At 39.1% G+C, this 15,054-nt stretch overlaps 1 long non-coding RNA gene across 4 annotated transcripts in view; it reads left to right on the top strand.

Moving 5' to 3' along the window:
* The window catches only part of LOC140602662 (uncharacterized), a 36,082-nt gene that overhangs the window by 14,956 nt on the left and 6,072 nt on the right, over positions 1–15,054 (top strand). The window contains exons 4-5 of one of the 4 annotated variants that reach the window (XR_012005563.1): positions 944–1,050; positions 5,353–5,588. This is a non-coding gene — a long non-coding RNA (uncharacterized lncRNA). Of the gene's footprint in view, positions 1–586; positions 828–943; positions 1,051–5,352; positions 5,589–12,174; positions 12,398–15,054 lie in introns of those variants that run through there. The other 3 variants (XR_012005562.1, XR_012005565.1, XR_012005564.1) reach the window with 3 other exon arrangements.

Here is a 15,054-nt window from a genome sequence, read left to right as displayed (position 1 = left end):
TTATTCTTTGTAGTCAATAGTTTTCTTTATGCTGAAATTGTATGTAAAATTGTATATAAGGGACGCCTGGGTGGCTCAGTGGTTGAGCGTCTACCTTTGGCTCAGGGCGTGATCCCAGAGTCCTGGGATCGAGTCCCACATCGGGCTCCCCATGTGAAGCCTGCTTCTCCCTCTGCCTGTGTCTCTGCCTCTCTCTGTGTCTCTCATGAATAAATAAAATCTTTAAAAAATTATATATAAAGGTATGTATATTTATATACTTTTATTTTCCTTTCATTATTACATAAAAAATATAATACTATACACACCTTTTCGCATGTTACTTTTTTCACCTTTATTCTAGAGATCACTCTTCAGCAATATAGAGAGATTCTTCATTCTTTTTAGAGTTTAATAGTATTCCAGGGCATGTATGTCCCATGGTTTATTCACCTGTCCCATCCTCTATGGAAAGACATGCAGGGGGCGCCTGGCTGGCAGTTGGTAGAGCATGGGACTTTTAGCCTTGGGGCTGTGAGTTCAAGCCCCAGGTTGGATGTGAAGCCTACTTTAATTTTTTTTTTTATTATTTATTTATGATAGGCAGACAGTGAGAGAGAGAGGCAGAGACACAGGCAGAGGGAGAAGCAGGCTCCATGCACCGGGAGCCCGACGTGGGATTCGATCCCGGGTCTCCAGGATCGCACCCTGGACCAAAGGCAGGCGCTAAACCGCTGCGCCACCCAGGGATCCCTGAAGCCTACTTTAAAGAAAAAAAGAAAGATATGCTGGCTGTTTGCAGCCTTTTATTATTACAAAATGTGCTACAATAAATAACCTTAAGCTTCCATCATTTCAAGGTTTTACCACTGTATCTCAAGTATATTTACCTAGAAAGGAGGTTGTTTGGGCAAAGGGTAAATGCACAGGTAATCCTGCTAGCTATTGTCAAATCTCTGTCCAGGGTCGTACCATTTTCATCCCCATCAGCAACACAGGAAAGCACATGCTTCTCTGCAGTCTCACCAACTTGGTGCGTTGTCAAGTTTGGGATTTTTGCCAATCTGATAGGTAAGTAATGGATCTCAGTTTAGTTTTAATGTGCAATTGTCTTATTATGAGCAAAGTTCAGCATTTTTCCATATATTTAAGAGCTATTAGCATTTATTTTTCTATAATTTTCACATTTTTCTACTGGGTTGTTAGACTAGGATTTGAGTTTCTTTTCAATATTTAGAAAATTTGGGTATATTAAGGATATTGGCCCTTTGTGATATTAGTTACAATTTTGTCCCATTTTTTAATTTAACTTTTGATATTCTTTTTTTAATACATATATTCTTGATGGTATGTTGGGTAGGCATTTAAATTTTAAAAAAATTTTAGACAAATTTTCCCATTTTCCTTTATTGATTCCAGATATAGAATCACAGTTAGGAAAGTCCTCCTCCTTCCTAGGTCGTAAAGAAATTGAGCTATATTTTCCTCTAGTATTTGTATGACTCAATATTTTTTACATGTAGGTATCTGATCCATTTGGCATTTATCCTAGTGTAAGGTGTGAGGAATGAATCCAATTTTATCTTTATCCACATGGCTATCAGTTGTTCCAACGCTATTTGTTTATCAAACACTAAATTTCCATATGCCTTTGGAGTCTATGGATTTTATGTTCTCTTCCATTAGCCATTTGTCTATTTATGCACCAATAGCATAATGTTTTAATTACAGGGGCTTTATAAATGTTTCAATGTGTAGGTAGTCCCCCATTGCTATTTTTTGGGGGTAGGGGGAGATTCCTGGCTAGTCTTGCATTTATTTTCCAAAATAAATAATAATCAACTTATCTAGCTCCAGAAAAAAATTAATAACTTGGATATTTTTATTGGAATCCCATTAAGTTTGTAAATTTTAACTTGGAGAAAGTTGATATCTTTCCGATATTGATTCTTCTGATGAAAAACATGGCATCTTTTCCCATTTGTTCAAGTCTACTTTTTGTCCTGTAAGAATGTTTTACAGTTTTTCTCATGTAGGTTTTACACAATTCTCATTAAATTTGCACCTACACTCAAAGGTTTAGGGCTTGCCTTTGGCCCACGGAGTGACCCCAGGGTCTGGGGATTGAGTCCCATGTTGGGCTCCTTGCAGGGAGCCTGCTTCTCCCTCTGCCTGTCTCTCTCTCTCTCTCTCTCTCTCTCTCTGTCTCTCTCTGTCTCTCATGAATAAATAAATAAAATCTTAAAAACAAAAACAAAAACGTGTGCCTACATTTTGTTTTATCTTGCTTCTGCTATTGTAAATGGGATCTGGGATCTTTTCCATTATTTCTTCCAAGTGGTTACTGTTTCTTCTAAATGGTTATGAAAACTATTTCTATATGTTAATTTTATATCTTGCTACTTTACAAAATGGTTTTACTATTCATAGGAGGTTGTCATTTTAGGTTTCCTAGAAACATATCATCTGCACATGTATGTAATTTTATCTTGTCTTTTTAAATTCTTATGCCTCTAATTGCTTTTTGTTGTATTAAAATAGTGGCCACCCTCGTCTTGTTTCTGATTTTTGCAGTGAATTCCAACACCAATTATCTGATACTGAGTGTCCTACAATTCAGTTCAGTTTTGACAGTAACTACCTACAGGGGGTCTGTGAAGACCCTGACAGGTTAAAATTCTCAGTCATGATAGCGCATGCAGCGTCATGGCCCTGCATCAGAAGCTGGCTGAAAATCCTGGATGGTGGGATACCTGGGTGGCTCAGTGGTTGGGTGTCTGCCTTTGGCTCAGGGCATGATCCTGGGGTCCCGGGATTGAGTCCCACATCGGGCTCCCGCGAGGAGCCTGGTTCTCCCTCTGCCTGTGTCTCTGCCTCTCTACGTCTCTCATGAATAAATAAATCAAATCTTTAAAAAAGAAAATCCTAGATGGTGTTCTTAAGCCATTTATGCTTCTGCCTTGCTGACTACAAACTGGAGGCTTCTTAAAACCTCCTCAGATTGGTAATTCACTATTTATAGTTATCATTTGATTATAAAGGATACTATTGAACAGCCAAATGAGGAATAGGGCAAGATCTTTAAGGGAAGGGCTTGACCAGAGTTCCCATGCCCTGTCCTTACAGAATCTAAGCCTGCTACCCTCTGAGCCTATCAAAGTATTTAGCAACTGGGGAAGCTCCCTTATGGTCCAGGATTATTAAATCATTGTTTTCATGGGTATCCCTGGGTGGCTCAGCTGTTTGGCGCCTGCCTTTGGCCCAGGGCACGACCCTGGAGTCCTGGGATCGACTCCCGCGTCCGGCTCCCGGCACGGAGCCTGCTTCTCCCTCCTCCTGTGTTTCTGCCTCTCTCTCTCTCTCTCCCTCTCTCTATGTCTATCATAAATAAATAAATCTTAAAAAAAAAGTCATTGTCTTCATGACTTATATCCAGTCCCTCTCCCTTTCCTCAAGTTAGTGTGTGTGTATGTTGGATGGCAGGTTGCTGAGATTTTCCAACCCTCTAATCACATGGTTGGTTCCTCTGGCCCTAGCCCCCATTCTGAAGCTATCAAACCCATCCCCCCCATCAATCATTACCACGAATCATCTTATCCTTCTAAACTCAAGTACTGATCTTATAAAGTATTGAGTTTATAAACTCAACTATCAAGAGATTCATGAATAACAAGACATTCCTATCATTCAGGAAATTTCAAGGGTTTTTGAAGCTCTGTACCAGGAACCTGGGAAAAATACCAAATTTATTTTATATTAGATCACAAACAAGGAAGACTCTAGTGTTTAATTAATTTGATGCCATTAATATTGATGCCAAATTTGGAATCAAGATATATAATGGAAGTATCCCTCAATTTCTGTTTCATTGAGTCTTTAACATGTATGGGCTTTGGATTTGTCAAATGCCTTTTCAGGGTCTGTGGAGTTGATCAGTTCATTTTCTCATTACATGTATAAATTTTATGTTAACAGATTTCCTGATGTTAAATGATCTTTGTATTCCTGAAATAAACCCTACTTATGTATTTATTTAAATGTGCTGAGTTATGTTTGCTAATGTTTTACCCTTTTTATTGATTTACTATCAATGTTATACTTTGTTTCACAAAAAATAAATTGGAAGTATTTCTTCACCTTCTATGCTCTAGAATTGTTGAAGTAACATTCAGATGATCTTTGCTTTAAAGATTTAGTATAAATCCTCTGTGAAGTCATGTTGATCTGATACTTTTTTTTTTAAGATTATTTATTTCTTTATTTGAGGGAGAGAGAGAAAGACAAGATAGAGAAAGCAGGGCAGCCCGGTGGCTCAGCGGTTTAGCGCCGTCTTCAGCCCAGGGCCTGACCCTGGAGACCTGGGATCAAGTCCCATGTCAGGCTCCCTACATGGAGCCTGCTTCTCCCTCTGCCTCTCTCTCTCTCTCTCTCTCTCTCTCTCTGTATCTCTCATGAATAAATAAATAAAATCTTAAAAAAAAAAAAGATAGAGAAAGCATGAACAGAGTGAGGGGAAGAGGGAGAAGCAGACTCCACACTGAGCAAGGACTCTGGGATCATGACCTGAGTGGAAGGCAGATAGATGCTTAACCAACTGAGCCACCCAGGTGCCTTGGTCTGATAACTTTTTGTTGGGTTTCTGTTTTACAAATTTGTAGTTCTACATATGAGACTATGTCTCTACTGGGTTCAATTTTGGTAAATTATATTTACCTAGGAAGTTATCCATTTCATTGAGACTTTCATCTTCATTTACATAAAATTATACAACTTAGTAAGCTATGTTTTGGTGGCCACTATCCCTTATCATTTAGCTTGTATATTTGTACTTTCTCTCTTAAAGAAAAAGTTATCTAATAGTTTGTGTATATTATTAGTGTTTTCAAATAATAAGCCTTCTTATGTATGTACTACTTTTACCCTGTTTTTTTTTTTAATTCACTAATTTTTCACTCTTATCTTAATAATTCCTTCCTTATGCTTTCCTTTGATCTTTTTCTTTCTTTTTTTTTTTTTTTTAAAGATTTCATTTTATTTATTCATGAGAGGCACAGAGAGAGAGATGCAAAGTCACAGGCAGAGGGAGAAGCAGGCTCCACGCAGGGAAGCCCAACGGGACTCGATTCCGGGTCTCCAGAATCATGCCCCGGGGTTAAGGCAGCGCTAAACCGCTGGGCTACCGAGGCTGCCCTCCTTTGATTTTTTCAATCAAATATTTCATTTGTTTACCTTCATTTCATTGATATAGATATCTAGTGTATGAATTTCCCTCTGATGATTTTTACTGTAGATTGCTTATTCAGATGTGATGATTTCATTATTAGTAGTAGTATTTCCAAGAGTTCTACTTTTTCATTTTCCCTTTTTTTGCAGGAAGTACTTAAAAGTATGTGCATTAAAAAATTCGAGTGGAGGATCCCTGGGTGGCGCAGCGGTTTAGCGCCTGTCTTTGGCCCAGGGCGCGATCCTGGAGACCCGGGATCGAATCCCACGTCGGGCTCCCGGTGCATGGAGCCTGCTTCTCCCTCTGCCTGTGTCTCTGCCTCTCTTTCTCTCTCTCTGTGTGACTATCATAAATAAAAATTAAAAAAAAAATTCGAGTGGAAGAAACTTGATTATCAGCTCTATCAGTTTCTAGCATTGTAGTCAGACAGCACTGTTGTGTTATTTGCATTTTATTGCAGTTTTTCTTTATGGCCTGACACATCCATATGAACATTCCAAGTGCACTTCAAAATGAGGCATATTCCCTAATATTGGGATTCATAATTTGGTATGTATTGATTGATTATGTCATTAGGTCAGCGCGGCTCAAAGTGGCCAGTCTACTGTGTCACCGTAAGCACATAACAGTTCAGCTGATCCCCCTGCTTTGGTGGCAAGACTTTATGAAGGAAGTGGTGTGTTGATTTATATTCTGGAGCAAGCTTCCTATCTCACTGCATCTGGTAACCACTGTTCATGAACTTGAAGCTGTCTCTAACCACATTTTTGGTGGCACTGGATTAGGTTTCCTAAATCCTTATTCATTTCTTCGTCCACTTGACTTGTCTTCAACTGAGAGTAATGTGTTAAACTTTCCTCTTATTGATATGTTTCTAGTTCATCTGCATCTCCTGTAGTTTTGTCTTTTGCTGGGTTGTGAAACAGATATATGTGTCCATTGTTAAATTCAGCCAGTAGCATTATAAAAAGCCCTTCTTTTTCTTTTTAATGCTTCTTGGTCAGAATTCTAACTTGATAGATAGGTGGAGGTCAGAATTCTAACTTGACCCTTGCATTTTCTGTGTTTTATATTTTGCCTGGTATATATTTGCCTGTCGATTCTTTTATTTTTAAACAGTCTCAGTATCTTTGTTTTCAGGTGTCTTCTATGGAACAGGGTTAGACTTTGCTTTGTTTGATGATTTGATGATTTGAAAATACTTTCATTCAATATGTGAGTTTGCCTCATTTATATTATTGATAAAGACTGACATCTTTTTTAATTTAAAATATTTCACTATATTGTCACCTGTTTTCTCTCTTTCTCTCTCTCTTGAGCTTCAAAAAATATTTCTTTTGGCATTTAGGGAGTTCTACATTTTGTCCTGTACATTTTCATAATAATACCTTTGCAAAATACTATGTCCTTCTTTTTTTAGATAATAGTACACTGGTCTTCTACTTTGAGCAATATTAAAGTTAATAAGCAACACGTTTTTCACATTCTGCTCCCTCTGCCTGACATCTAGTTAAAATGATACGTTATTATTCACTCTTAATAACTATAAGGCAATTGGTGAGTTTACCCCATTTTTCATATATTCTCCCTTTCCCCCATTTTTGGAAAGGATTTTATTTATTTTTTCATGAGAGACACACAGAGAGAGGCAGAGACACAGGCAGAGGGAAAAGCAGACTTCCTGTGGGGAGCCTGATTCAGGACTCCATCCCAGGACCCTGGGATCATGCCCTGAGCCAAAGGCAGTCACTCAACCACTGAGCCACCCAGGTGCCCCCTTTCCCCCATTTTTGATATTGCACTTTACATACGTCATCAGAGCACATAACAACTACATGCCGTTCTATCATCCTTACTCTCGACATTTGCTTTTAGTTCTACAACTAAATACATTCAGTGTTTACTGCCAACCCTGTGTTGAAGCTTTTCTAATTATTTCACGGTTTTATGAAGTCCATGCTCTCTCTCTCTCTCTCTTTTTTTTTTTTGGTTGAAGTCCATTCTCTAGTAGATTCCTCAGGATTGATCTCATGGGAACATTTGCTGAGTTTTCACATGTTCATAACACTTGTCTATGGCATTATACTTTCTGGTCATGTTAGCTGGATATAAAATGTTTGGTCCATATTTTCTTGAGTATTTTAAGGTTATTACTTTATTATCTTCTGGTATGAAGTGTTTTGATGAAAACATTGATGCAAAACTGATATCCTGGGATTCCTGGGTGGCTCAGCGGTTTAGCGCTGCCTTTAGCCCAGGGCCTGATCCTGGAGACCCGGGATCGAGTCCTGTGTTGGGCTCCCTGCATGGAGCCTGCTTCTCCCTCTGCCTGTGTCTCTGCCTCTCTCTCTATGTCTCTCATGAATGAATAAAATCTTTTTTAAAAAACCTGATTTTTAAAATTTATAAGTAATTTAGTCTTCTGGCCTCACTCAAGGTCAATCCCCTCCCCAGGATAGCCCACATCTGATGACTGGTTGGAATGGGAATACAAAGGCCTGGTCTCCTCACTCCATCTAGAGACAACTCTGAAGGGTCATCTCTCCTTCAGAGCACCTCACGTGCCAGCTGAGGACTTGCTGGGATTTTATCATAGTCCAACGTCTCCCTCAGACTAGTACAATAATGTTAATAATAGAAAAGCCCAAACCAGCTTTTCCCTTTTCCCTCTACAGATATTGGTACCAAGAGTACGATATAGGAGATATAATATCTCTGTTCCAGAGTATGCTTCTCAAGGACCTTAATAGTACTGTTTTTATGAGAAGAGAGGCAGAGACTCAAAACAGTCCCTCATCCCACCTCCAACTTACTCTGCTCATTTGCTCTAAAATAACCTGTGTTTGCTCTTTCTTAGAGAAAGCTAAACCACAACTTTCTTTAGAACTCATCTGGATGGGGTTTCCTTTCTTCTTCTTTAAAAAAAAGGAATTGGGGCACAGTGGCTCAGTCAGTTGTCTGACTCTTGATTTCAGCTCAGGTCATGATCTCAAGGTTGTGAGGTAGAGTCCTGCATTGGGCTCTGTGCTCAGCCTGGAACCTGTTTAAGATTCTCTCTCTCTCTCTCTCCCTCTGCCTCCTCCACCCCACTCTCTCTGTCTTGTCTAAAATTTTTTTAAAAAGAAATAAACCTAGACTTTTCAGTATCTAAAACAAGGTAAAGTTGAGATAGGATATCAAAAGATTCCAACACTTCTGAGCATGAGGAGAGTAGTGAAAGGTGCCAGAGCCATTGGTATGACAGCATTTGTGCCCTTAGGGTGTGGCTGTCCCTCACTCAGACCCTCCTTTGTGCCACCAGCCCCCATTAGTTCATTGCCCCCATTTCCCCATTGCCAAAACCAGCTCTGGGTCTTAAATCTCTCCCTCAAGCAGAGGATAGGGACAGTCTGAATAAAATCTGGATAGTACTTGGCAATGGCTTTGATAGGTTAAAAAAAAAAAAAAGAAAAGAAAAGAAAATAAGACCCTTTGGGGGCACCTGGGTGGCTCAGTTGGTTAAGTGTCTGCCTTCAGCTCAGGTCATGATCCCAGGGTTTTGGAATCAAGCCCTGTGTCAGGCTCCCTGCTCCTCTGCCCCTCTCCTTGCTCACATGCTCACTCTCTCTCTCAAATATAAAATCTTTTTAAAAAGTAAAAAAATAAAAAAAATTAAAAAATAAAAATAAAAAAAGAAAGTAAGACTCTTTTTATCAGTATCTATATCTGAGTGTGATTTCAACTTACATCCTATTTGTATAATATGAAACCAAAGTAGTCTTGTTTACAGAGGGGGCATTCCCCTGTATATTTTGTCAGACTCTGGAATGAGATCTGGTTAGGTTGTTACTCCCATTTTCTTTCTTTCTTTCTTTCTTTCTTTCTTTCTTTCTTTCTTTCTTTCTTTCTTTCTCTTTCTTTCTTTTTCTTTCTTTCTTTCTTTTTCTTTTTTCTTTCTTTCTTTCTTTCTTTCTTCTCTTTTCTTTCTTTTGTTCTTTCTTTTTTAGATATATTTATTTATTTGAGAGAGAGGATACGTGTGTGGGGGGAGGGGCAGAGGGAGAGAATCTCAAGCAGACTCCCCACTGAGCATGAAGCTCATCACAGGGCTTGATCCCCAAACCAATGAGATCATGACCTGAACCCTCCAGTCAGTTGGATGCTCAACTGACTGAGCCACCTAGGCTCTTCTGTTACTCCCATTTTCAAATTCTGTTTCACTTTTACACGAAACAAATTTTGAGGGGCAGTGATAATTGCTGCCTTCCTGTTCCTGACTTTAATGGCAGTGCATTTAGCCACTTAACATGATGTTTGCTCTTTGTTTCTTGGAAAAGGAAAATTGACTAACTATTTATCATAGTTAAGGAATGTCCTGTGTCTTTTGTTTTACTTGGTGTTTTTTCCAGAAATGGTTCTTGAATTTCCTCAGCTGCTATGTAATTGCATAACTTTGAATTTGATTTTATTAATGTCATTAATTGGGTTGATGGATTTTCTAATTTTGTACTCCCTTTATTGGCCTGAGATAAATTCTATTTTTTAGGTTTATTCTTAGGTGGTTAATAGATTTTGTTGCAATTCTGAATGTAATTTTATTTGCTATTACATTTTCTAATTGGTTATTGCTGGTATATAGGAAAGCTATTGATTTTTGCACTTTGATCTTGTATGTAGTTACCTTGGTAAATTCTCTTATTCGTTTTAATAATTTGTCAGTTGATTTTTTTAGGTTTTTCTATGTAAGCGATAGTGTTATCTGCAAATAATCACAATTTGCCTCTTTCTTTTCTAATGTTTATACCTCTTATTGCTTTTCTTCCTTTCTTCAATTAGAACATCTGACACCATTTTGAATAGTAATGGTGATAAAGGTCATTCTTGTCCTATTCTTGACTTCAGTTGGAATGTATCTATTGTTTCACCAGTAAGTGTGGCATTTGCTGTGGAGTAGTTGTTGTTTTTAAAGATTTTATCTATTTTTAGAGAGACAGAGAGAAAGAGAAAGAGAAAAAGCAGGCAAGTGAGAGAGAGGGGCATCCCAAGCAGACTCTATGCTGAGTGCAGAGCTAGACAGGGGGCTTGATCTCATGACCCTGAGATCATGACCTGAGCCAAAACCAAGAGGCAGATGCTTAACCAACTGTGCCATCCAGGTGCCCCATTTGCTGTAGGTTTTTATCATTGTTTCATTAGAAATAAATAATGTATCAAATTAAGGCTATTCTTTTCCTAGTTTGCTAGGAGACTTTTTTCCTTTAGATCACTAAGGGGTATTGAATTTATTAAAACCATCATATTTAAACATTTAAAATTATTAATATAATTTAAATTGATTACATATTCATTATTTTTTTAAAATAATTTTTTGAGAAAGAGCCTGAGTGCATGCAGCAGCAGACAGGGGGAGGTGCAGAGGGAGAGAGAGAGAATCTTAAGCAGGCTCCATGACCAACCAGCACAGAGCCCGAGGCCAGGCTCAATCTCATGATCCTGAGATCATGACCTGAGCCAAAATCAAAAGTCAGAGGCTTAACTGACTGAGCCACGCAGGCATCGCTAAATTGATATATTTCTAATCCTGAGCTATCTTAGCAATTCTGGGATAAATCCTTTTTGGATTTGATGAATTGTTCTTTTAAAACACTGCTAAATTTATTTATTTATTTATCTATTTATTTACTTATTCTTTTTACACAGCTGAATTTAGTTTGTTACATTTTATTTAAGATTTTGCTTCACTGTTCTTATGTGGGATCATGCATATATTTTTTATCTTGTCCTTCTCTAGCTTTGTTTTTCAGGACATACTAGTTAGTAAAATGTGTTAGATAGTTTTCTATCTCCTCTTCTCTTTCTTTTAAAAAATCTTTTCTTTTTTTTGATGAATGACAATTTCATTTTTTACATTTAAAGGCTGATAAAAAATGATTAGTTATAAAGAAAATCTTATATCTCAACTGAAAAGTATGGTAACTATATTTACTCAATAAATAGTATTTAAGTTTTCTAAAACAACTGTAAAACATCCAATATGCATGTTGAATTTCAGTACAATGGTCTCAAGACCAAGTATACATGTTACATGCATCAAGGTTGGACTGTAAATGATAGTGGCCATTGTCATCACTGTTATTACCATCTTCACATTTTGTTTTAATGCCTTTGATGAGTCATTGGTAGTATTTTGCAATGAAAACGTTACTGGTGATGGATTAATCAGAACATTCTGAACTGCTGATATGGCAGGAATTGATGCTTTCACAGCTGAGAACTTTGAAATGGGTATCTGTACTGCAATCCTTTGCCTTGTGAGGGATGTTGGAGTCCCTGTCTTAGCCGAAACAGACATGGTTTGTGGGGATTGTGTGCCCATAGTGGGAGTACTTGGCCCGCTAGCAACTGAACCAACATTCAGTCATGGAACTGTTTTTCTTCTTGCAGAAGTAGTTGCTTTTTTTGGTAGAGGCTTGAGTGTGTAATTTGGAGCAGTTAAACAATGTCAATCAAGTGGCACTCTAGGGCCTGAATATGGCTTGATCAATGGAAAAGAGGGTTGATTACTTTGCCTGGAAATATCTTTTTTTTTTTAATTTTTATTTACTTATGATAGGCACACAGTGAGAGAGAGAGAGGCAGAGACACAGGCAGAGGGAAAAGCAGGCTCCATGCACCAGGAGCCCGACGTGGGATTCGATCCTGGGTCTCCAGGATTGCGCCCTGGGCCAAAGGCAGGCGCTAAACTGCTACGCTACCCAGGGATCCCTGCCTGGAAATATCTAATAAAAACTCTCTCTAAGGAAGAGAAGTAAAAGACTGGTCAGAGCAACACTGGGTGGCCAGCGCATATGATCTGCACCAACAATAGCTATCGTAGCATGGCTTTGCATGAATTTTTGCATCATTTAGGATGGTGGTCATAATTTGTAAGGCAAACTCCAACACCTGATTTACAACTCATGCCTCGCATTCTGTATCTCCATATCCTTCAGGATTTCAGCCATCATCTGTGCATCTTTTGGCATCCTCTTGGGAGAAGCCTTCTCACCAGACTCCATGACATCCGGTGTTCAGACCTCTTGAGCTAAATCACTCACATGAATGTATTTCAGTCCTGGTCTTGATGCAAGTTCTTTGCCTGGCATGGTTTTTCCAACCTCTGGAGTAGCTTGACTGTCCCACTCTCCAGCTCTGCCCCACCATACATCCTGACTGGTGAGCAAAATGTTCAGCCTTTTCTGATTTCCTTAAATTGTTTATATAAGATGAGAATTATGTTCTCTTCAAAGCATTCCTCTCTTAGACTCTGATATGGTGCTAGTCTCAATTTGAATTGAGAAAAATGTCAATTTCTTATATGCTGTAAAGTCAACTTGAATAAATGAGAAATATTCTGTTCCTTGAAGATCAACTAGAACTTATCTATTTATAATCTTCAGTCTGTTACCTTTTTTTTTTTTTTTAAAGATTTTATTTATTTATTCATAGAGACACAGAGAGAGAATGAGAGGCAGAGACACAGGCAGAGGGAGAAGCAGGCTCCATGCAGAGAGCCTGACGTGGGACTTGATCCAGGGTCTCCAGGATCATGCCCCGGGCTGCAGGCAGCACTAAACCGCTGCGCCACCGGGGCTGCCCTGTTACCTTTTTTTAAATAAAGATTTTATTTATTTATTTATTCATGAGAGATACAGAGAGAGAGGCAAAGACACAGGCAGAGGGAGAAGCAGGCTCCATGCAGGGAACCCAACATGGGACTTGATCCCGGGTCTCCAGGATCAGGCCCTGGGCTGAAGGCAGCGCTAAACCACTGAGCCCCCCGGGCTGCCCCAAAGTCTGTTACTTTTTAAAATTGAAGCTCAGTAACAATATTTTTAGTTTTTCTATGGTTATTGCTCTATTTGGTCTCCTAATTCTTCTTGGAACAATTTCGGCTGCTTGTTTTTATTAGAAAACATAACTAAAAATTATGGCTTTAACTAATAAAGACAGTCATGAATTTGGTATTTATTTTTGGGCAGTGAAAACCCAACTAACATCAAAGGCAGCCCTGGGCCTGCCACTAATTTACACCCACAATCACAATTGATTATCATCTGAATGAAAGTTGCACTGAAGGCAAAGCTTTGGGGAACTAAAATGGCCTCTGCTACGGAGCAGCATGAGGACTGGGGGCTTTGGGAACTTCAGTGAAGAGGGGTTTTTTTCTAGACAGAGTAAAGAAAAAGAATGTTGAGCTCCTGAAATTTTGGCTCAAGACAAGTCCTAATCCATTGACTTTTTATGTCTATAATAAAAATGATTTCTCTCTTGTAGTCATGGGGCTGATAATAATTGAAAATTAGATCTAAAGTGTGATACTGAGAATTGTTGTAGTACAATATCAGGTAAAAATGAGAGCCTTGCCAGGTCTCTTATGTGAATGTTGAAGCACTGATCAGAAAATAAAGCATTTGGGGAAAGGAGAAAACATAAGTGGGAAATATCCGAAAGGGAGACAGAACATAAAGACTCCTAACTCTGGGAAACGAACTAGGGGTGGTGGAAGGGGAGGAGGGCGGGGGGTGGGGGTGACTGGGTGGCGGGCACTGAGGGGGGCACTTGACGGGATGAGCATTGGGTGTTATTCTGTATGTTGACAAATTGAACACCAATAAAAAATAAATTTAGTTTTAAAAAAGGCATTTGGATGACTTGCAGCATCCCAAATTTTACCTCCTTGAGCCTCCTTGCTGACAGAAGTTCCTCTTTCTTCCTCTGCTGAGGTTAATGAGTGACTCCTGACAATCCTGGTCAACAGGAGGAAATAGTGACATAGTTCTGTGAAAGCCTGTTGACACCTTCCGGTCAATCAAGAATGTGCTGAGGGCGAGGACACGCCTGGGTGGCACAGTGGGTTAAGTGGCCGTCTCTTGGTTTCGGCTCACGTTGTGATCTCAGGGTGGTGAGAGTGAGCCTGGCATCAGGCTCCACACTCAGCATGGAGACTGCTTGAGAGTCTCCCTCTCCCACTGCCCCTCCCCCCATGCTCTCCCTCTCTCTAAAATAAATAAATATGTTTTAAAAAGAAAAAAAAAAAGGCGGCGGTGGCGGGGGGGATCCCTGGGTGGCTCAGTGGTTTGGAGCCTACCTTTGGCCCAGGGCATGTTCCTGAAGTCCCGGGATTGAGTCCTGAGTCGGGCTCCTGGCATGGAGCCTGCTTCTCCTTCCTCCTGTGTCTCTGCCTCTCTCTCTCTCTCTATGTCTATCACAAATAAATAAATAAATCTTAAAAAATTAAAAAATTAAAAAAAGAAAAAAAAAAAGAATGTGCCAGGATCACAGCATCTGAGATTCAATGAAATCAAGTAAAACCCATGAAAACACACTTCAGGAGTGTTTCTGGAGGTCCAGTGTTGTAGTGAGTGTCACAGTGTCCCCTCTTAAGTACAGGTTGCTTCACCTTACGCCCTCCTACCATATGAAAGGGACAGAAAACTCTATTTCATTGGTTCACATTAAAAAAATAAAGTAAAATACACATAACATAAAATTAACCATTTTAACGTGAACAATTCAGTGGCATTTAGTACATTCACAACGTTTGTTTCCTCACATTTTAACATCTCTAACATGAGAATTCATCTTACAATTAATGGTATATTGTGGCTTAACTGATAGTACCTTTAAAAAAATCTTCATAGTGGAATATAAATGAAGGTGCACTCTTCAGTTGATGGTGACTTAGATTAGTTGAAATATGGTACTTGGTGTTCTTCTTGGATTTTTGAGGAGCATACATCATATTTGGGTGTCTTGCACCCCATTCATTTACTGAGTGACCTGAAAGGCTGTCAGCTTTGAGAGGAATCCAGAGCAAAGGAAAACTGTCC

This window comes from Canis lupus, chromosome 13 (assembly GCF_048164855.1).
Source record: "Canis lupus baileyi chromosome 13, mCanLup2.hap1, whole genome shotgun sequence".
In the NCBI taxonomy this organism is placed as follows: Eukaryota; Metazoa; Chordata; class Mammalia; order Carnivora; family Canidae; genus Canis; species Canis lupus.
Note: the sequence above shows the minus strand (reverse complement) of the source record. Positions and strands in the feature narration are given on the sequence as shown.